The sequence below is a fragment of the Panulirus ornatus genome, chromosome 54, assembly GCF_036320965.1.
Source record: "Panulirus ornatus isolate Po-2019 chromosome 54, ASM3632096v1, whole genome shotgun sequence".
Lineage (NCBI taxonomy): Eukaryota > Metazoa > Arthropoda > Malacostraca > Decapoda > Palinuridae > Panulirus > Panulirus ornatus.
In genome coordinates this window covers 7,453,040-7,476,457 of record NC_092277.1, presented here as the reverse complement: position 1 = coordinate 7,476,457, position 23,418 = coordinate 7,453,040, and positions in this window count along the sequence as shown.

The following is a 23,418-nucleotide window of genomic DNA, read 5'->3' as shown; positions in this document are numbered from 1 at the left end:
CATACACATGTACGTAATTCATACTGTCTGCCTTTAATCATTCCCATTGCCACCCCGCCACACATGAAATAACAACCCCCTCCCCATTCATGTGCACAAGGTAGCACTAGGAAAAGACAACAAAAGCCACATTCATTCACACTCAGTCAGTCTCTAGCTGTCATGTAATAATGCACCAAAACCACAGCTCCCTTTCCACATCCAGGCCCCACAGAACTTTCCATGATTTACCCCAGACGCTTCACATGTCCTGGTTCATTCCATTGACAGCACGTCGCCCCGGTATACCACATCGTTCCAATTCACTCTATTCCTTACACGCCTTTCACCCTCCTGCATGTTCAGGCCCCGATCACTCAAAATCTTTTTCACTCCATCTTTCCACCTCCAATTTGGTCTCCCACTTCTCCTTGTTCCCTCCACCTCTGACACATATATCCTCTTGGTCAATCTTTCCTCACTCATTCTCTCCATGTGACCAAACCAATTCAAAACACCCTCTTCTGCTCTCTCAACCACACTCATTTTATTACCACACATCTATCTTACCCTTTCATTGCTTACTCGATCAAACCACCTCACACCTCAAACATCTCATTTCCAGCACATCCACCCTCCTCTGCACAACTCTATCTACAGCCCACGCCTCGCAACCATATAACATTGTTGGAACCACTATTCCCTCAAACATACCCATTTTTGCTTTCCAAGATAATGTTCTTGACTTCCACACATTCTTCAATGCTCCCAAAACTTTCACCCCCTCCCCCACTCTATGATTCACTTCCCCTTCCATGGTTCCATCCGCTGCCATACCCACACTCAAATATCTAAAACACTTCACTTCCTCCAGTTTTTCTCCATTCAAACTTACCTCCCAACTGACTTGTCCCTCAACCCTACTTTACCTAATAACCTTGCTCTTATTTACATTTACTCTCAGCTTTCTTCTTTCACACACTTTACCAAACTCAGTCACCAGCTTCTGCAGTTTATCACATGAATCAGCCACCAGGACTGTATCATCAGCGAACAACAATTGACTCACTTCCCAAGCCCTCTCATCCACAACAGACTGCATACTTGCCCCTCTTTCCAAAACTCTTGCATTCACCTCCATAACAACCCCATCAATAAACAAATTAAACAACCATGGAGACATCACACACCCCTGCTGCAAAGCTACATTCACTGAAAACCAATCACTTTCCTTTCTTCCTACGCATACACATGCCTTACATCCTCAGTAAAGACTTTTCACTGCTTCTAACAACTTGCCTCCCACACCATATATTCTTAATACCTTCCACAGAGCATCTCTATCAACTCTATCACATGCCTTTTCCAGATCCATAAATGCTACATACAAATCCGTTTGCTTTTCTAAGTATTTCTCACATACATTCTTCAGAGCAAACACCTAACCCACACATCCTCTACCACTTTTGAAACCACACTGCTCCTCCCCTATCTGATGCTCTGTACATGCCTTCACCCTCTCAATCAATACCCTCCCTTATAATTACCAGGAATACTCAACAAACTTATACCTCTGTAATTTGAGCACTCACTTTTATTCCCTTTGCCTTTGTACAATGGCACTATGCAAGCATTCTGCCAATCCTCAGGCACCTCACCATGAGTCATACTATTTTATTTTTATTTTGCTTTGTCGCTGTCTCCTGCGTTTGCGAGGTAGCGCAAGGAAACAGACGAAAGAAATGGCCCAACCCACCCCCATACACAATGTATATACATACACGTCCACACACGCAAATATACATACCTATACATCTCAAAATACACATATATATACACACACAGACACATACATATATACCCATGCACACAATTCACACTGTCTGCCTTTATTCATTCCCATCGCCACCTCTCCACACATGGAATACCATCCCCCTCCCCCCTCATGTGTGCGAGGTAGCACTAGGAAAAGACAACAAAGGCCCCATTCGTTCACACTCAGTCTCTAGCTGTCATGCAATAATGCCCGAAACCACAGCTCCCTTTCCACATCCAGGCCCCACACAACTTTCCATGGTTTACCCCAGACGCTTCACATGCCCTGATTCAATCCACTGACAGCACGTCAACCCCGGTATACCACATTGATCCAATTCACTCTATTCCTTGCCCTCCTTTCACCCTCCTGCATGTTCAGGCCCCGATAACACAAAATCTTTTTCACTCCATCTTTCCACCTCCAATTTGGTCTCCCACTTCTCGTTCCCTCCACCTCCGACACATATATCCTCTTGGTCAATCTTTCCTCACTCATTCTCTCCATGTCCCCAAACCATTTCAAAACACCCTCTTCTGCTCTCTCAACCATGCTCTTTTTATTTCCACACATCTCTCTTACCCTTACATTACTTACTCGATCAAACCACCTCACACCACACATTGTCCTCAAACATCTCATTTCCAGCACATCCACCCTCCTGCGCACAACTCTATCCATAGCCCACGCCTCGCAACCATACAACGTTGTCGGAACCACTATTCCTTCAAACATACCCATTTTTGCTTTCCGAGATAATGTTCTCGACTTCCACACATTCTTCAAGGCTCCCAGGATTTTCGCCCCCTCCCCCACCCTATGATTCACTTCCGCTTCCATGGTTCCATCCGCTGCCAGATTCACTCCCAGATATCTAAAACACTTTACTTCCTTCAATTTTTCTCCACTCAAACTTACCTCCCAATTGACTTGACCCTCAACCCTACTGTACCTAATAACCTTGCTCTTATTCACATTTACTCTTAACTTTCTTCTTTCACACACTTTACCAAACTCAGTCACCAGCTTCTGCAGTTTCTCACATGAATCAGCCACCAGCGCTGTATCATCAGCGAACAACAACTGACTCACTTCCCAAGCTCTCTCATCCACAACAGACGTCATACTTGACCCTCTTTCCAAAACTCTTGCATTCACCTCCCTAACATACATTAAATAACCTTACCAACCAGTCAACAATACAGTCACCCCCTTTTTTAATAAATTCCACTGGAATACCATCCAAACCTGCTGCCTTGCTGGCTTTCATCCTCTGCAAAGCTTTTACTACCTCTTCTCTGTTTACCAAATCATTCTCCCTAACCCTCTCACTTTGCACACCACCTCGACCAAAACAACCTATATCTGCCACTCTATCATCAAACACATTCTACAAACCTTCAAAATACTCACTCCATCTCCTTCTCACATCACCACTACTTGTTTTCACCTCCCCATTAGCCCCCTTCACTGAAGTGCCCATTTGTTCCCTTGTCTTACGCACTTTATTTACCTCCTTCCAAAACATCTTTTTATTCTCCCTAAAATTTAATGATAGTCTCTCACCCCAACTCTCATTTGCCCTCTTTTTCACGTCTTGCACCTTTCTCTTCTTGACCTCCTGCCTCTTTCTTTTATACATCTCCCAGTCATTTGCATTATTTCCCTGCAAAAATAGTCCAAAAGCCTCTCTCTTCTCTTTCACTAATAATCTTACTTCTTCATCCCACCACTCACTACCCTTTCTAATCTGCCCACCTCCCACGCTTCTCATGCCACAAGCATCTTTTGCGCAAGCCATCACTGCTTCCCTAAATACATCCCATTCCTCCCCCACTCCCTTTATGTCCTTTGTTCTCACCTTTTTCCATTTTGTACTCAGTCTCTCCTGGTACTTTCTCACACAAGTCTCCTTATGAAAAAAATACATATATGTGCTGAGAGGGGCAGCTGGAGGGATGTCTGATCACTATCTTTTGGAGGCAAAGGTGAAGACTTGTAAAGGTTTTCAGAAGAAGAGAGAACAGAGTGGTGAGCGTAAGCGAGCTTGGAAAGGAGACTTCTGTGAGAAAGTACCAGGAGAGAAAAGGTGAGAGCAAATGACATAAGGGGGAGGGGGAGGAATGGAATTTTTATTTAGGGAAACACATATAGCTTGTGCAAAAGATACATGTGGCATGAGAAAGGTGGGAGGCAGGCAGATTAGAAAGGGTAGTCAGTGGTGGGATGAAGAAGTAAGGTTGCTAGTGAAAGACAAGAGAGAGGTGTTTGGACAATTTTTGCAGGGAAACAGTGCAAATGAATGGGATATGTATGTAAAGTGCCAAGAGGTCAACAGAAAGGTGGAAGAGGTGAAAAAGAGGGCAAATAAGAGTTGGGGTGAGAGAGTATCATTATATTTAAGAGAGTATAAAATGATGTTTGGAAGGAGGTAAATAACGTGCATAAGACAAGAGAACAAATGGGAACATCAGTGAAGGGGGCAAATGGGGAGGTAACAACAAGTTGTGATGAAGTGAGAAGGAGATGCAGCAAGTATTTTGAAGGTTTGTTGAATGTGTTTGATGATAGAGTGACAGATATAGGTTGTTTTGGCCGGGGTGGTGTGCGAACTGAGAGGGTCAGAGAGAATGGTTTGGTAAACAGAGATGCAGTAAAAGCTTTGCGGAAGATGAAAGCTAGCAAGGGCAGTGGGTTTGGATGGTACTGCAGTGGAATTTATTGAAAAAGTGGGTGACTGTGTTGTTGATTGGTAGGTAAGGATATCAAAAGTATGTATGGATCACGGTGTAAAGCCTGAGGATTAGCGGAATGCATGCATAGTCCCAATGTATAAAGACAAAGGGGATAAAGGTAAGTATTCAAATTACTGATACTTAAGTTTGTTGAGTAATCCTGGGAAATTATATGGAAGGGTATTGACTGGGAGGGTAAAGGCATGTACAGAGCATCTGATTGGGGAAGAGCACTGTGGTTTCAGAAGTGGCAGAAGATAAGTGGATCAGGTGTTTGCTTTGAAGAAATGTGAAAAATACTTAGAAAACAGATGGATTTGTATGTAGCATTTATGCATCTCCAGACAGCATATGACAGGAGTGATAGAGATGCTTTGTGGAAGGTTTTAAGAGTATATAGTGTGGGAGGTAAGTTGCTAAAAGCAGTGAAAAGTTTTACCAAGGATGTAAGGCATGTGTACGAGTAGGAAGAGAGGAAAGTGATTAGTTCCCAGTGAATACAGATTTGTGGCAGGGGTGCGGAATGTCCCCATAGTTGTGTAATTGTTTATGGATGGGGTGGCTAAAGAAGTGAATTCGAGAGTTTTGGAGATAGGGGGAAATATGCAGTCTATTGTCGATGAGAACTTGAAAAGTGATTCAGTTGTTGTTCGCTGATGATACAGCATATGGTGATGATACAGTATATGGTGGCTGATTCGGATGAGAAACTGCAGAGGATGGTGACTGAGTTTGGTAAAATGTGTGAAAGGAGAAAATTGAGAGTAAATGTGAATAAGAGCAAGGTTAGGTGGAAGGATGGGGTGAAAAAGATTTTGAGCAATTGGGGCCTGAACATACAGGAGGGGGAAAGACGTGCAAGGAAAAGAGTGAATTATAATGATGTGTTATACGAGGGTCGATGTTGTGTCAATGGATTAAACCAGGGCATGTGAAGCTTCTGGGGTAAACCATAGAAAAGTCTGTGAGTCCTGAAATTGGAAAGGGAGCTATGGTTTTGGTGCATTGCATATGACAGCTAGAGACTGAGTGTGAATGAATGTGGCCTTTTTGTCTTTTCCCAATTATACCTCGCTGGAGGGAGGGGAGCATGCTATTTCCTGTGTGGCGGAGTGGCAATGGAAATGGATGAAGGCAGCAAGTATGAGTATTTACATGTGTATGTCTGTGTATTTATATGTATACTTTGAAATGTATACGTATGTATAGGTGTATGTACGGGTGTTCATGCACATTTTCATATGTATAGGTGTTTATGTATATATATATGTGTATATATATACATATATATATATATATGGGAGGGTATTGATTGAGAGGGTGAAGGCATGTACAGAGCATCAGATTGGGGAAGAGCAGTGTGGTTTCAGAAGTGGTAGAGGATGTGTGGATCAGGGGTTTGCTTTGAAGAATGTATGTGAGAAATACTTAGAAAAGCAAATGGATTTGTATGTAGCATTTATGGATCTGGAGAAGGCATATGATAGAGTTGATAGAGATGCTCTGTGGAAGGTATTAAGAATATATGGTGTGGGAGGAAAGTTGTTAGAAGCAGTGAAAAGTTTTTATCGAGGATGTAAGGCATGTGTACGTGTAGGAAGAGAGGAAAGTGATTGGTTCTCAGTGAATGTAGGTTTGCGGCAGGGGTGTGTGATGTCTCCATGGTTGTTTAATTTGTTTATGGATGGGGTTGTTAGGGAGGTAAATGCAAGAGTTTTGGAAAGAGGGGCAAGTATGAAGTCTGTTGGGGGTGAGAGAGCTTGGGAAGTGAGTCAGTTGTTGTTCGCTGATGATACAGCGCTGGTGGCTGATTCATGTGAGAAACTGCAGAAGCTGGTGACTGAGTTTGGTAAAGTTTGTGGAAGAAGAAAGTTAAGAGTAAATGTGAATAAGAGCAAGGTTATTAGGTACAGTAGGGTTGAGGGTCAAGTCAATTGGGAGGTTAGTTTGAATGGAGAAAAACTGGAGGAAGTGAAGTGTTTTAGATATCTGGGAGTGGATCTGGCAGCGGATGGAACCATGGAAGCGGAAGTGGATCATAGGGTGGGGGAGGGGGCGAAAATTCTGGGGGCCTTGAAGAATGTGTGGAAGTCGAGAACATTATCTCGGAAAGCAAAAATGGGTATGTTTGAAGGAATAGTGGTTCCAACAATGTTGTATGGTTGCGAGGCGTGGGCTATGGATAGAGTTGTGCGCAGGAGGATGGATGTGCTGGAAATGAGATGTTTGAGGACAATGTGTGGTGTGAGGTGGTTTGATCGAGTGAGTAACTTAAGGGTAAGAGAGATGTGTGGAAATAAAAAGAGCGTGGTTGAGAGAGCAGAAGAGGGTGTTTTAAAGTGGTTTGGGCACATGGAGAGGATGAGTGAGGAAAGATTGACCAAGAGGATATATGTGTCGGAGGTGGAGGGAGCAAGGAGAAGAGGGAGACCAAATTGGAGGTGGAAAGATGGAGTGAAAAAGATTTTGTGTGATCGGGGCCTGAACATGCAGGAGGGTGAAAGGAGGGCAAGGAATAGAGTGAATTGGAGCGATGTGGTATACCGGGGTTGACGTGCTGTCAGTGGATTGAATCAAGGCATGTGAAGCGTCTGGGGTAAACCATGGAAAGCTGTGTAGGTATGTATATTTGGCCTGTGTGGACATATGGTATTAATACATGTGTTTGGGGGTGGGTTGGGCCATTTCTTTCATCTGTTTCCTTGCGCTTGCGCTACCTCGCAATCCGGGAAGACAAGCGACAAGCAAATAAATAATAAATAACTGACATAATAACTGGAGGGATGTCTAAGCATTTATCTTCTGGAGGCAAGGGAAGATTTGTAGAGGTTTTCAGAAAAGAAGAGAGATGTTAGGGTAGAGAGGAGTGGTGTGAGTAAGTGAGCTTGAGATGGAGGACTTGTGTGTAGGATAAGTACCAGATGAGGACTGAATCAGAATGGAAAAAGGTGTGAACAAAGGGCGTAAGGGGACGTTGGGGAAGGAATGGGATGCGAAAAAGGTGTTGGGGCAATTAGAAAACTTTGGGGGAGGTGGGAAAACATTAAAAAAGGGGTGAATGAGTGGTGGGATTAAAAAATAAAAATTAAAAATTGAAAGAAAAGAGAGGGGCCTTTCGAAACCCGGATTTTTTTTTTTAAAGGGAATTTTTGCAAATGACGGGGAAATGTTAAAAAAAAGGGGTTTTAAAAGGTCATGAAAAAAAATTTGAAAGAGGGAAAAAGAGGGCAAATGAGATTTGGGGGTTTAAAAGATTTTTATAAATTAAATTTTAGGGAATTAAAAAATGGTTTTGAAAAGGAAAATTTAAAAAAAAGTTTTTTAGACAAGGAAACAAAGGGGAACCCTTTGAATAGGGTTTTAATTTGGGGAAAGGTGGAAAATAAAAAGGGTTAATTTTTTGGTTTGGTGGGGGAAAAAAGGGAGGGGAATTTTTAATATTTTGAGGGTTTGTTGAAATGTTTAGGAGGGATTAGGGGCAAATAAGGGTGTTTTGGCCCGAGGGGGTGTCCCAAAGTGAGGGGGGTTGGGGAAAAATTGATTTGATAAACAGAAAAGAGGAAAGTAAAAGCTTTTTGTGGAAGAAAAAAAGCCGGTAAAAATTGGCATGGGGTTTGGAGGGTTTTTTTGAAACGAAATTTATTAAAAAATAGGGGAAAACTGTTTTGGGGTTGTTTGAGGGGGGTTAAAAGGGTTTCCAAGTATGTATGACTCATTGTATGTGCCTAAGGACTGGCGGAAAAGCTTGCAAGTGTATTGAAAAAGGCCCAAAAGGGGTAAGAGGGGTGTGTAAGTTACAAAAATTTAATAATTTTGGGTTGAAAAACCCTTAAAAATTTTAAAAAGGTAGGGTATTGATTGAGAGGGTGAAGCTGAACAAAAAGAAAAAAATTTGGGGAAAGAGCATGGGGTTTTTCAAAAGTGGAAAAGGGATGTGTGGTAAAAGGGGGGTTTCCCTTTAAAACCAAAAAGTTTTGTGGAAATACTTAAAAAAGCAGATGGATTTTTTTTTCATTTTTAGATCGGGAGGAAGGCATATGAAAGTTGATAGAGAGGGTTTCTTTTTAAAGGTTTTTAAAAATTTTATAATTGGTGGGGAGGAAATTTGTTAAATTGCAGTAAAAAATTTTTTTTCGGGAGAAAAGAAATGTGAAACTGTGGGAAGAGAAAAGTGTTTGGGTTTCTGGGGTTTCTTTGCTGGTTTGTGGCAGGGGGGTTTGGGCGTGAGGGCTTCCATGGTTTTTTAAATTTTTCTTTGGGTGGGGTTTTTAAAAAGGGAAGGGGAAAAAAATGCAAGATTTGGGGGAAAAGGGGGGGCAAGTATGCGGTCTGTTGTGATGAGAGAGTTTTGGGAAGAAAGGGGTCAGTTGTTTTTTCGCTTGGTTGGGGAAAAATTAAAAGGTGCCCTTTTTTAAAAAAATTCGGGAAGGGGGAAGAAAACAAGAAAAAGAAAATTTTTGGTGCCCTGGGGTTTGGAAAAGTGTTGAAAAAAAGGAAAGTGAAATAAATGTGAATTAAAAAAAGGTAATTGGGAAAATGTAGGGTTGAGGGACAAGTCAATTGGGAGGTAAGTTCAAAGGGGAGAAAAACTGGGGGAAAAGTGAATTTTTTTTAGATATTTTGGGTTAAGGTAATTTTATAAAAGGGAGGGAACCTTGGGGGAAGAAAAGTGAATCATGGGAAAAGGGGGAGGGGGCTTAAGTTTTGGGGATTTTTAAAAATGGGGGGAAGCCCAAGGAAAGTTTCTTGCAAAGAAAAAAAATTGGTGTTTGTTTGAAGGAATAGGGGTTCCCAACAATTTTTATATTTTGCAAGGGGGTTGGGCTATAGAGTTGTGTGGGAGGGGAGGATTTGGGGGGAAAATGAGTTTTTTTGAGGACCAAAAATTTGGTGTGAGGGGTTTGATTAAGTAATGAAATTTTTAAGAGAGATAAAAGTGGAAATAAAAAAAGTGTGGTTAAGGAGAGAAAAAAAGAGGGGTGTTTTGAAAATGGTTTGGTTAAGGAAAAGAAAAAAATTAGGAATGATTGACAAAGGGATATTTGGTAGGGGGGAAATGGGAACAAAGGGAAAAAGTGGGAGCCCTTTTTTTTGAGGTGGAAAAAGGAGTGAAAAAGTTTTTGAGTGATTGGGGGGCCGGAAAAATGCAGAGGGGTGAAAGGCGTGCAAGGAAAAATAAATTTTGGAAAGGTTGTTTTTTACCGGGGGCCCTTTCGCGGTCAAGGGATTAAAACCGGGCAGTAAGTATCGGGGGTTTAAAAATCATGGAAATTTTTGGGTGGGGCCGGATGGGGAAAAGGGGGGCTGTGGTTTCGGTGCTTTAAATACATGAAAACCCAAAGGGGACTGAGTGTGAACGAATGTACCCCTTTGTTGTCTTTTCCTGGGCCTACCTTGGTTGAAACAAATTTTTTTTGGTTGGGAAGGGGGGTTTGTTTTTTTAAAATTTTGGGCCCCGGGTTGGCGATGGGGAAGAAAAAAGGGCAAGCCAGTATGAATAATGACATTGGGGTAAATTATATGCCCGGGGTGTGATATATAAAAAATTATATTTTATTTCTAAAAAGTTTAAATAGGTATTTTTTTGCGGTGTGGGGAAACGGAAATGTATAAAACAGGTGTTTGTGGGTGGGTTGGGATTCTTTCGTTTGTTTACTTGCGCTACCCCGCTAATGCAGGAGACAGCCGACAAAGTATTGATAAATAAGCAAATGATATATATATGCAATTGTACAATATTCATACTTGCTCCTCAGTCATTCTGTCGCCATCCCGCACACATGAAATAACAACCCCTCCCCTTGCATGTGCAATGTGCTAGGTTATGCTAGGAAGGACAACAAAGGACAATTCGTTCACACTCAGTTTCTGCTGTCATGTATACATCACCGAAACATCCGCTCACTTTTCCACATCCAGGCTCGACAAAACTTTCCATGGTTTTCCCCAGAGGATTCACATGCCCTAGATCAATCCATGACCTGCCACGTGACCCAGTATATCAAACTGGTTCAAATTCACTTATTCCTTGCATGCCTTCACCCTCCTGAGTTCAGGCCCTAAATTAATTATTTCATTTTTTCCTGTACTTTCCTTATACCTATTATGTATTTTTCATGAATCTTTTTCACTCATCTTATTTTCCTCCACAATCAGCAGGAATTATTTTTCTCATTCCAACATTCCTAATTTCTTTTCAGTGGATCATCTCATCCTTTTGATTTCTTATATTTATTGCAGTTTTTTGAAGGGGTATTAGTTTTTGGTGTCTGAGTTGTAAAGTGTACAAAAGAAGAAAGCTGAGAGTTAAATGTGAATAAAATCAAAGGTTATTATGTACAGTGGTTTGAGGGAAAGAAATGCGAGGTAAGTTTGAATGGAGAAAAATGGAGGAGGTGAAGTGTTTTAAACTCTGGGAAGTGATTTGGCATCGGATGGAACCATGGGAAGAGAAGTGAATTCATAGGGTGGGACGAAAAGCGAAAGTTCTGGAGCATTGAAAAATGTGTGGAAGTTGAGAACGTTATCTTGGAAAACAGAAATGGGTATGTTTGAAGAAATAGTGTTTCCATAATGTTGTAAGGTTACGAGGCAGTTTGGGCTATAGATAGAGTTGGGCGGAAGGAGGGTGGATGTGATGGAAATGAGATGTTTGAGGACAATATGTGGTGTGAGATGTTTGATCACGTATGTAATAAGGGGTAAGAGAGATGAGTGGTAATAAAAGTATGGTTGAGAGAGCAGAAGAGGGTATATGTTGTAGATTTTGAAATGGTATGTTCAAATGGAGAGAGAATGAGTGAGGAAAGATTGACATAGAGGATATATTTGTCAGAGGGGGAGGGAACGAGGAGAAGTTCGGAGACCAAATTGGAGGTGGAAAGATGGAGTTGAAAAAGATTTTGTGTGATCGGGGCGCCCTGACATGCAGGAGGGTGAAAGGAGGGCATGGAAATAGAGGGAATTAGATCGATGGGTTATACGGGGTTGACGTTGCAGTCGGTGGATGAATCAGGGCATGTGAACGCGTCTGGGGTAAACCATGGAAAGCTGTGTAGGTATTGTATATTTGCCTGTGTGGACAGTGTATTTATCCATGTGTATGGGGTGGGTTGCGGCCATTTCTTCATCTGTTTCCTTGCGCTGCGCTTACCTCGCAAACACGGGAGCAGCGACAAAGCAAAAAAGAAAAATATACGACATAAACAATCTGGAGGGTGTCTAATCCATTTATCTTCTGGAGCAAAGAGTCGGTAGAAGTTTGTAGAGGTTTTCAGAAAAGAATGAGAGAATGTTAGGGTAGTGAGAGTGGTGGAGTAAAGTGAGCTTGAGAAGGAGACTTGTGTGAGGATAGTACAGGTGAGACTGAAAATCAGAATGGGAAAAAGGTGAGAACAAAGGGCGTTAAGGGGAGTGGGGGGAGGAATTGGGATGCGCTAAAGGTGCTTGTGGCTGAGAAACGTGGAGGTGGGCCAGATTAGAAAGGGTAGTGAGTGGTGGATGAGAAGTAAGATTATTATATGAAAGAGAAGTCAAGAGAGAGGCGGTTTTAGACGATTTTTGCAGGGAAATAATGCAAATGACTGGGGAAAATGTATAAAAGAAAGATGTGGAGGTCAAGAGAAAAGTGAAAGAGGTGAAAAAGAGGGGGCAAATGGAGTTGGGGTGAGAGGGAGTATCATTAAATTTTTATAGGAGATTAAAAAAATAGATTTTTGCCATTGGAGGTAAATAGAAGTGTGTATTTGACAAGGGAAACAAAGGGGAACTTCCGTGAATAGGGCTTTTTAATGGGGAGGTCGGATAACAAGTAATTGGTGGTGTGAAAAAGGGATGGGAGTGAGTATTTTGAGGGTTTGGTGAATGTGTGTGATGATGGAGTGGGCATATATAGGGTGTTTTGGTCGAGGTGGTGTGCAAAGTAGAGAGGGTTAGGGAAAATGCATTGATAAAGAGAAGAGGTAGTAAAAGCTTTGTGGAAGATGGAAGCCGGTAAGGCAGCGGGTTTGGATGGTATTGCAACGAAATTTATTAAACAAAGGGGGAAATGTTATTGTTGACTGATTGGTAAGGTTATCATGTATGTATGATCATTGTGATGTGCCTAAGGACTGGCGGATATATGCTTGCACAGTGTATTGTACAAAGGCAAAGGGGATAAGAGTGAGTGCTCAAGATACAGGTAGTATTAGTTTGTTGAAGATTCTTGGGAGGAAATTATAAGGGAGGTATTGATTTGAAGAGGGTGAAGGCATGTACAGAGCATCAGCTTGGGGAATGTAAAGAGCAGTGTGGTTTCAGATTTTGTGGTTAGAGGATGTGTGGATCAGGTGTTTGCTTTGAGATTGTATGTGAGACATATACTTAGAAAAGCATATGGATTTCTTTGTTGCATTTTTAGAATCTGGAGAAGGCATATGATCGAAGTTGATAGAGTTGATCTGTTTGAAGGTATTAAGATATATGGTGTGGGAGGAAAGTTGTTTGATGCAGTTGAAAAGTTTTTATCGAGGATGTAAAGCCTGTGTACGTGGTAGGAAGTGAAAAAGTGATTGGTTCTCAGTTCATGCTTGGTTTGTGGAGGGGTGCGTTGGATGGCTCCATGGTTCTTTAATTTTTCATGGGTTGGGGTTGTTAGGGTGGTAAATCGCAAGAGTTTTGGTAAGTGGGGCAAGTATGCAGTCTGTTGTGCATGAGAGTAGCTTGGAGTAAGTCAGTTGTTCGTTCGCTGATGATTACAGCGCTTGCTGCTGATTCGGATGAGAAACAGCGAAACTGGTGACTCGAGTTGGGTAAAAGTGTGTGAAAGAAGAAAGCTGAGAGTAAATGTGATACGAGTAGTTTTAATAGGTAATGTCAGGGTTTGGGGACAAGTCAATTGGGAGGTAAGTTCGAAGGAGATAAACTGGAGGAAGTGAAGTGTTTTAGATACCTTGAGGAGTGGATGTTGACAGTGGATGGAACCTTGGAAGGAGAAAGTGGAATCTAGGAATGGGGGAGGGGGCTTAAGTTTTTGGGTGTGTTGAAAAATGTGTGGGAATTTAGAAGCAAAGGATGTTATCTTGCCAAAAGCAAAATGGGGTATGTTTGAAGGAATTGTGGTTCCAAAACCATTGTTATAATGGTTGCAAGGCGTGGGCTATAGAGTTGTGTGGAGGAGGATGGATGTGCTGGAAAATGGAGGATGTTTGAGGACAAAATTTGGTGTGAGGTGTTTTGAATAAGTAATGAAATGGTTAAGAGAGATGAAAGTGGTATAAAAAATGAGTGTGGTTACAGAGAGCAGTAGAGGGGTGTTTTGAATATGGTGTGGTATAAGACGAGATTAATGAGGAATGATTGACAAAGGGATATATGTGTCAGAGGTGGAATGGGAACGAGGAGAACATTTAAGTGGGAGACCAAATTGAGGTGGAAGATGGAGTGAATAAAGTTTTTGAGTGATTGTGGCCGGATAATGCAGAGGTGTGAAAGGCGTGCAAGGTATAAAGTGAATTTGGAAAGGTTGTGGTTATTACCGGGGTCGATCTGCTGTCAATGGATTGAACAGGGCATGTGAAGTATCTGGGGTAGTAAATCATGGAAAGTTATGTGGGGCCGGATGCGGAAGGAGGCTGTGGTTTCGGTGCATTATACATGACACCTAGAGGACTGAGTGTGAACGAATGTAGCCTTTGTTGTCTTTTCCTAGCGCTACCTTGTGCACATGTGGTGGGAGGGGGTTGTTATTTCATGTTGTGGCAGGTTGGCGATGGGGTAAGAATAAAGACACAGCCAGTATGAATAATGTACATTGTGGTATATATATATGTCTGTGTGTGATATATATATATATTTGTATTTGCTGAGATGTATAGGTCATGGTATTTGCGGTGTGTGGACGTGTATGTATATACAGGTGTTTGTGGGTGGGTTGGGATTCTTTCGTTTGTTTACTTGCGCTACCCCGCTAATGCAGGAGACAGCCGACAAAGTATTGATAAATAAGCAAATGATATATATATGCAATTGTACAATATTCATACTTGCTCCTCAGTCATTCTGTCGCCATCCCGCACACATGAAATAACAACCCCTCCCCTTGCATGTGCAATGTGCTAGGTTATGCTAGGAAGGACAACAAAGGACAATTCGTTCACACTCAGTTTCTGCTGTCATGTATACATCACCGAAACATCCGCTCACTTTTCCACATCCAGGCTCGACAAAACTTTCCATGGTTTTCCCCAGAGGATTCACATGCCCTAGATCAATCCATGACCTGCCACGTGACCCAGTATATCAAACTGGTTCAAATTCACTTATTCCTTGCATGCCTTCACCCTCCTGAGTTCAGGCCCTAAATTAATTATTTCATTTTTTCCTGTACTTTCCTTATACCTATTATGTATTTTTCATGAATCTTTTTCACTCATCTTATTTTCCTCCACAATCAGCAGGAATTATTTTTCTCATTCCAACATTCCTAATTTCTTTTCAGTGGATCATCTCATCCTTTTGATTTCTTATATTTATTGCAGTTTTTTGAAGGGGTATTAGTTTTTGGTGTCTGAGTTGTAAAGTGTACAAAAGAAGAAAGCTGAGAGTTAAATGTGAATAAAATCAAAGGTTATTATGTACAGTGGTTTGAGGGAAAGAAATGCGAGGTAAGTTTGAATGGAGAAAAATGGAGGAGGTGAAGTGTTTTAAACTCTGGGAAGTGATTTGGCATCGGATGGAACCATGGGAAGAGAAGTGAATTCATAGGGTGGGACGAAAAGCGAAAGTTCTGGAGCATTGAAAAATGTGTGGAAGTTGAGAACGTTATCTTGGAAAACAGAAATGGGTATGTTTGAAGAAATAGTGTTTCCATAATGTTGTAAGGTTACGAGGCAGTTTGGGCTATAGATAGAGTTGGGCGGAAGGAGGGTGGATGTGATGGAAATGAGATGTTTGAGGACAATATGTGGTGTGAGATGTTTGATCACGTATGTAATAAGGGGTAAGAGAGATGAGTGGTAATAAAAAGAGTGTGGTTACTGAGAGCAGAGAGGGTATGTTTGAAATGGTTTGGTCACATGGAGAGAATAATGAGGAAAGATTGGACAAGGAGGATAATATGTGTCAGAGGTGGAGGGAAGAGGAGAAGTGGGAGACCAAATTGAAGGTGGAAAGATGGAGTGAAAAAGATTTTGAGTGATGGTGGCCTGAACTGCAGAGGGTTGAAGGCGTGCAAGGTATAAGTTGAATTTGAACGATTAGAGGTATTACCGGGGTCGATCTGCTGTCAATGGATTGAAAGGGCATGTGAAGTATTGGGTAAAAATCATGGGAAAGTTCTGTGGGGCCTTGGATGCGAAAGGGAGCTGTGTGGTTTCGGTTGCATTATACATGAACACCTAGAGACGGAGTGTGGAACGGATGTAGCCTTTGTTGTCTTTTCCTAGCGCTACCTTGTGCACATGTGGTTGCGAGGGGGTTGTTATTTCATGTGTGGCAGATCGTTGGCGATGGGGATGAATAAAGCAGCCAGTATGATAAGGTACTTGTCGGTTGTATATCTATATGTCTGTGTGTGTATCTATATTATATATGTATATGCTGAGTGTATAGGTATGTATATTTCGGTGTGTGGACGTGTATGTATGTATATTCATTGTTGAATGTGGTGTTGGGGTTGGGTATTCTTTCGTTTGTTTCCTTGCGCTTACCCGGTAATGCAGGAGACAGCGAACAAAGTTATGAATAAATAAGCAAATTGATATAATAGCAAATGTACATATTCTTACTTGCTGCCCTCAGTCATTCCTGTCGCCATCCCGCCACACATGAAATACAACCCCCTCCCCTTGAATGTGTGCTTGGTACTGTAGGAAGAGTTTATATTAAACCAACAAAGGCCACATTCGTTCACATCAGTTTCTAGCTGTCATGTATAATACACCGAAACCAACCGCTCCTTTTCCACCATCCAGGCTCATGGACAAAACTTTCCATGGTTTACCCCAGGACGATTACATGCCTAGATCATCCATTGACAGCACGTTGACCCCAGTATTATCAATGGTTCAAATTCACTCTATTCCTTGATTGCCTTTCACCCTCCTGCATGTTCAGGCCCAAAATTAATATTTCAACTATTTCTGATACTTTCCTTATATATTATGTATTTTTCATGATATACTTTTTCACTCATCTATTTCATCCACAATCAGCAGGAATATTTTTTCATTCCAAATTCTAATTTCTTGTCGATGGACTCAATCTCATCCTTTTGATTCTCTTATATTTCCATTTCCAGTTTTTTGAAGGGGTTAATAGTTTTTGAGTGACTGAGTTGGTAAAGTGTACAAAAGAAGAAGCTGAGAGTAAATGTGAATATAAGCAAGGTTATTATGTACAGTGGGTCACATGGGATTGAGGGAAATGCAACTGCGAGGTAAGTTTGAATGGAGAAAATCTGGAGGTGGTGAAGTGTTTTAAACAATCTGGAGTGATTGGGGCGGTTGGAACCATGGATGCAGAAGTGAATCCATAGGGTGGGGGAGAAAGCGAAAGTTCGGGAGGCATTGAAAAAATTGTGTGGAAGTTGAGAAACGTTATCTTGGAAAACAGAAATGGGTATGTTTGAAGAAATAGTGTTTCAATATGTTGTAGGTTACGAGGCGTGGGCTATAGATAGAGTTGGCGGAAGGAGGGTGATTGTTCTGGAAATGAGATGTTAGAGGATAATTATGTGCCTGTCAGGTGGTTTGATCTAGTAAGTAAGAAAGGTTAAGAGAGATGTGGTAATATAAAGAGTGTGGTTGGAGAGCCGACGAGGGTGTTTCTGAAATGGTTGGTCCATGGAGAGAATGAGTGAGGAAAGATGAGCAAAGAGGGATATATGTGTCAGAGGTGGAGGGACAAGGAGAAGGTTGGGAGAGACCAAAACTGGAGGTGAAAGATGGCTGTGAAAGAGTTCTGAGTGATCGGGGCAAGCTGAACATGCAGGAGGGTGAAAGGAGGGCAAGAATAGAGTGAATTAGATCGATGTGGTATACCGGGGTTGACGTGCTGTCGGTTGGATTGAGTTCAGGGCATGTGAAGCGTCTGGGGTAAACCTTGGAAAGTTCTGTGATGTCTGGTTGTGGAATAGGAAGTTATGGTTTCGGTGATTAACATGAAGCTAGAGACTCATTGTAAACGAATGGATCTTTGATGTCTTTTCCTAGCGCTACTTGCGGCATAGGCAGGGGTAGGGGGTTTTCATTTGACGAGTGTCGGGGGTTGGCTGGACAGGTTTGATAAGGGCACACTGTATGAATTATGTAATTGATTGAGGAGGGTGAAGCCATGTACAGTGCATAAGGATTGGGGATAAGAGCAGTGTGGATTAGAAGTGTAGAGGATGTATAGATCAGGTGTTTGCTTTGAGAATTATGAGAGAAATACTTATAAAAGAAATGGATTCGTATGTACATTTATGGATCTGGATGAGGCATATGACAAGTTTGATGAGATGCTCTGTGGAAGGTATTAAGAATATATGGTGTGGGAGCAAGTTGTTAGAGTAGGTGAAAAGTTTTTTTCAAGGATGTACTGCATGTTGGTACATGTAGGAAGAGAGAAAAGTGATTGGTTTTCAGTGAAATGTTGGTTTGTGGTAGGGGTGTGTGATTCCTCCATGGCTGTTTCCTATTTGTTTATGGATGGGGTTGTTACAGATGGTGAATGCTAAGAGTTTTGGAACATGGGAAGTATGCACTCTGTTGTGGGAAGTGAGTCAGTTGGTTGTTCGCTGATGTACAGCATGGTTGCTGATTCGGGTGGAAACTGCAGAAGCTGGTGCCTGATTTGATAAAAATGTGTGAAAGAAGAAAGCTGAGAGTAAATTGTGATAACAGCAGGGTTTTTAGGTACAGTAGGGCCTTTGAGGGACAAAGTCAATTGGGAGGTAAGTTTGATTGGAGAAAAACTGGAGGATGTGAAGTGTTTTGTTTTAGTTATCTGGGGAGCCAGTGCATCTGCAGTGGATGGAAAACCATGGTAGCGGAAGTGAATTATAGGGTGGGGGAGGGGGTGGAAAGTTCTGGGGAAGTGTTGATGGATGTGTGGAAGGTCGAGAACATTATCTCTGAAAGCAAAAATATTGGGTATTCTTTAACGGAATAGTGGTTTCCAAACAATTGTTTATATGGTTGCGAGGCTGTGTGGCTATAGATAGTGTTGGGCGGAGGTAGGAGGGTGGATGGTGCTGGAAATGAGATGTTAGAGGTTAAATATGGTGGTGTCAGGTGGTTTGATCTAGTAATAGTAATGAAAGGAATAGAGAGCTTAGGTTTATAAAGAGTGTGGTTGAGGAGAGCAGAAGAGGTTTTGTTTTGAAATGGTTTGGTTCACCATGGAGAGATGGTGAGGAAAGATTGAGCAAGAGGATATATGTGTAGAGGTGGAGGGATCAAGGAGAAGTGGGAGACCAAACTGGAGGTGGAAAGATGGCAGTGAAAAGAGATTCTGAGTGATCGGGGCTATGACTGAGGAGGGTGAAAGGCGGTGCATGGAATAGGTGAAATTGGAGACGATGTGGTATAACCGGGGGTCGACGTGCTATAATGGATGAACCTGGGCACTTGTGATAGCATCGTGGGTAAACCTGAAAGGTTGTGTGGCCTGGATGTGCAAAGGGAGCTGTGGTTTCAGTGCATTATACGTGGACCAGCTGAGACTGTGTGTGAACAAGGTGTGGGCCTTTGTCATCTTTTCTAGCACTACTTCACGCATTATGCGGGGGGAAAAGGGGGTTGTTAATATATGTGTGGTTGTAGGGTGGCAATGGGATGATTAAAGGCAACGGACAGTATGAATTATGTACATGTGTATATACATTTATGTCTGTGTTTGTATATATATGATACGTTGAGATTTTATGGTATGTATATTTTGTGAGTGTGGAAGTGCCTGTTATACGTGTCTGTGAATGGGGTTGGGCCATCTTTTATTTTCTCTGTTTCCTGGTGCTAAACGCTGGGAGACAGCGGACAAAGTGATATAAAAATATTAATAAAATAATAAGCTCCTCTTCGCAAATGGAACTACCTTGGCCACAGTGATGCTATACGTTTGTGAATCAAAAACCATTGCAACACAAAACTCGTTTCAGGTGTTAGTGTCCGCAGTGTATCAGGGGACCAGACTTCCCAGATTTTTTAAAGGGGAAGTAAATGTTTATAGTGGGTTTACTGGTGTGATAGTTTTCATACATGGGCTTTGACAAGAAAATAGTGAAATTGGAAAATGTAGCTTAGACATTGAAGCGTATTGAATACGTGGTTTAATTTGATGAGAATACTATTGTACTTTTGTGTAATAATTAAACATTTCCTTTTTCCATAGCAGAGGTTGAACCATTATGTGACATTTCATTTTTTCTTTTATGTCAAGCTAGAAGTTTCAGTTTTCTAAATTGTTTTCTTTACATTTTTCATATGTGATATATATGTATGTGTTTGTGTGTATATGTCGTGTGTGTTTGTTTGTGTGTGTATGTTAGTTCATATATTTTATATGGTATATTATCCTGGGGATGGTGTGAAAGAATACTTCCCACGCAGTCATCACGTGTGTAGAAAAGGACTAGAGCGGGACGGGGAGCGGGAGGCCAGAAATCCTCCACTCCTTGTATTTTTTTTCAACTTTCTAAAAATGGGAAACAGTAAGGAAGGAGTCATGCGTGGGAGTGCTCATACTCTCGAAGGCTCAGATTGCGGTGCCTAAATGTGTGTGGATGTAACCAAGTGTGAAAAAAGGAGAGATAGGTAGTATGTTTGAGGAAGGAACCTGGATGTTTTGGCTCTGAGTGAAAACGAATGCTCAAGGGTAATGGGAAGAGTGGTTTGGGAATGTTTGGAGTAAAGTCATGGGTTAGTGAGAGGACAAGAGCAAGGAAGGAGTTGCAATACTCTGAAACAGGAGTTGGGGGAGTACATGATAGAATGTAAGAAAGGTAAATTCTTGATTAATATGGGTTAAAACTGAAAAGTTTGATGGAGAGTGATGGGTGATTATTGGTTTGCATATGCACCTGGGAGGAGAAGAAAGATCATGGAGCAAGTGTTTGGGAGCAGCTGAACTGAATGAGTGTGTTGTGGTTTTGATGCACGAGACCGGGTTATAGTTGAAGGGTGATTTGAATGCGAAAGGGGAGTAATGTGGGCAGTTGAGGGAATTAATTTGTATACATGGGGCGTTCAGTGTTGTAAATGGGATGGTGAAGAGCTGTAGATTTATGTGCTGAAAAGTCTGATGATTGGGAATAACACGTGGTTTAAAATGCGAGATATACATAAGTATACTTTTGTAAGTAGGAGAGATGGCCAGGAGAGGTTATTGGATTACGTTGTTAATTGACAGGCGCGCGCGATAAGAGAGGACTTTTGGATTTTAATGAGCTGCGAGGTGCAACTGGAGGGAGTTGATTCATTATTCTTAGGAGGCTAAAGGTGGATTTGTATGGGTTTTCAGAAAAAAAGAGTGAATGTTGGGGTGAGGGGTGGTGAAAGTCAGTGAGCTTGGGAAGGAGACTTGTGTGAGGATAGTACAGGAGAGACTGAGTACAGAATGGATAAGGTGAGAACATTGGAAGTAAGGGGTAGTGGGGGAGGAAATGGGAGTATTTAGGAATCAGTGATGGATTGAGCAAAAGATGCTTGTTGCATGAGAAGCGTGGGAGGTGGGTTGATTAGAAAGGGTAGTGAGTGGTGGGATGAGAAGTAAGTGTATTAGTGTGAAGAGAAGAGAGAGGCATTTGGACGGATTTTTGCAGGAGAAAATGCAGTTGAGTGGGGAGACGTATATAAAAGAAAGCGACAGTGAGGTCAAGAGAAAGGTGCAAGAGGTGAAAAAAGGGCAAATGAGAGTTGGGGTGAGAGAGTATCATTAAATTTTAGGAGAATAAAAAGATGTTCGGAAGGGGGGGAGGGTTAAATTAAAATTTGTGCAGGAGAGAAAATGCAGTTGAGTGGTGAGAAGTATAAAAAGAAAAGAGACAGGGGTCAAGAGAAAGGTGCAGAGGTGAAAAAAAAGGGCAAATGAGAGTTGGGGTGAGAGAGTATCATTAAAATTTTAGGGAGAATAAAAAGATGTTCTGGAAGGAGGTAAATAAAGTGAGTAAGACAAGGGAGGCAATGGGAACTTCAGTAAAGGGCGCAAATGGGGGGGTGATAACAAGTAGGGGGGGATGTGAAAAGGGGGTTTGGAGTGATTTAGTTTGAAGGTTTGTTGAATGGGGTTTGATGATAGAGGGGGCGGGGATATAGGGTTTTTTTTGGTCGGGGGGTGGTTTTGCAAAGTGAGGGGGTTAGGGAAAAGTTTGGGGTTTAACAGAGAAGAGGTTTATTTAAGTTTTTGCGGAAGATGAAACCCGGAAGGCAGCAGGTTTGGAGGGTTTTGCAGTGGAATTTATTAAAAAAGGGGGTGCTGTATTTTTGGGACGGGTTGGGGAAGGTTTTTTTAAATGTAGGTTGGGGGAATATGGTGAGGTTTTTGGGATTGGGGGGAAATTGGGGTTGCAGGTCCCCATTGTACAAAGGGAAAAGGGGGAAAGAGTGGTGCTAATTACAAAATTTTTAAGTTTGTTGAGTTTCCGGGTTTAAATTATTTGGGGGGGGGGTATTGATTGAAGGGTAAAAGAATGTACAGAGAATCAGTTTGGGGAAGAGCAGTGTGGTTCAAAAGTGGTAGAGGAGTGTGGTTCAGGGGGTTTGCTTTGAAAAAATGAAATGTGGGGGAATATTTGAAAAGCAAATGGATTTGTATGTAGCATTTAGGGGATTTGGGGGAAGGCTTTATGATAGGGTTGATAGAGGGGCTCTGGGAAAGGGTTTTTGAATTTATGGTGTGGGAGGAAATTTTGTTAGAAGCAGTGAAAATTTTTTTAATCGGGGAGAAAGGGGCGGGTGTACGTGAAAGGAGAGGGAAAAGTGATTGGTTTAAGGAATGTAGGTTTGCGGCAGGGGTGTGTGTTCTCCTGGTTGTTTAATTTGTTTATGGGGGGTTTTTAAGGAGGGTAAATGAAAATTTTTTGGGAAAAGGGGGCAAGTATGAAGTTTTTTGGGGGATGTGAGAGTTTTGGGGAAGGGGGAGTCAGTTTTTGTTCGCTGATGATACAGCCTGGGGCTGATTCTGTAAAGAAACTGCAAAAGGGGGTAAATGAGTTTGGAAAAGTTTTTGGGGAAAGAAAAAAGTTAAGAGAAAATTGTGAATAAGAGAAAGGGGTTTTTTGGTACAGAGGGGGGGAGGGTCAAGTAAAATTGGGAGGTGAGTTTGAAATGGAGAAAAACTGGAGGAAGTGAAGTGTTTTAATTCTGGGATTTGGATCTGGCAGCGGAGGGAAAACCGGGGGAAGGGGGTTTTTAAATTTTAATTTTGGGGGAAGGGGGCAAAAAATTCGGGGGCCCTTTTAAGAATGTGTGGAAGTTGAGAAAATTTTTCTCGGAAAGGGAAAAATGGGTATGTTTGAAGGAATTTTTTTGGTTTTCCCAAAAATGTTGTATGGTTGCGAGGGTGGGCTATGGATAAAATTGGCGGAAAGGGGGTGGATTTTGCTTTGGGAAAGAGGGTTTTGGGGGGCAATGTGTGGTGTTAGGTTTGGGTTTTGGGGTTGTAAAATAAGGGGGAAGAGAGTTTTGTGGAAAAAAAAAGAGGTGGTTTAGAGAGCAGAAGAGGGTGTTTTTTTTTAAATGGTTTTGGGGACATGGAAGAGAAAAGAGGGAGGAATGTTTTACCAAAGGTATATGTGGCGGAGGTGGAGGGGAAAAGGAGAAAAGGAGACCCAAATTGGGGTGGAAAGGGGTGGGGGTGAAAAAAATTTTGTTTGAGGGGGGCCCGAACTCAGGAGGGTGAAAAAGGGGGGCAAAAAGGGAAAAGAGT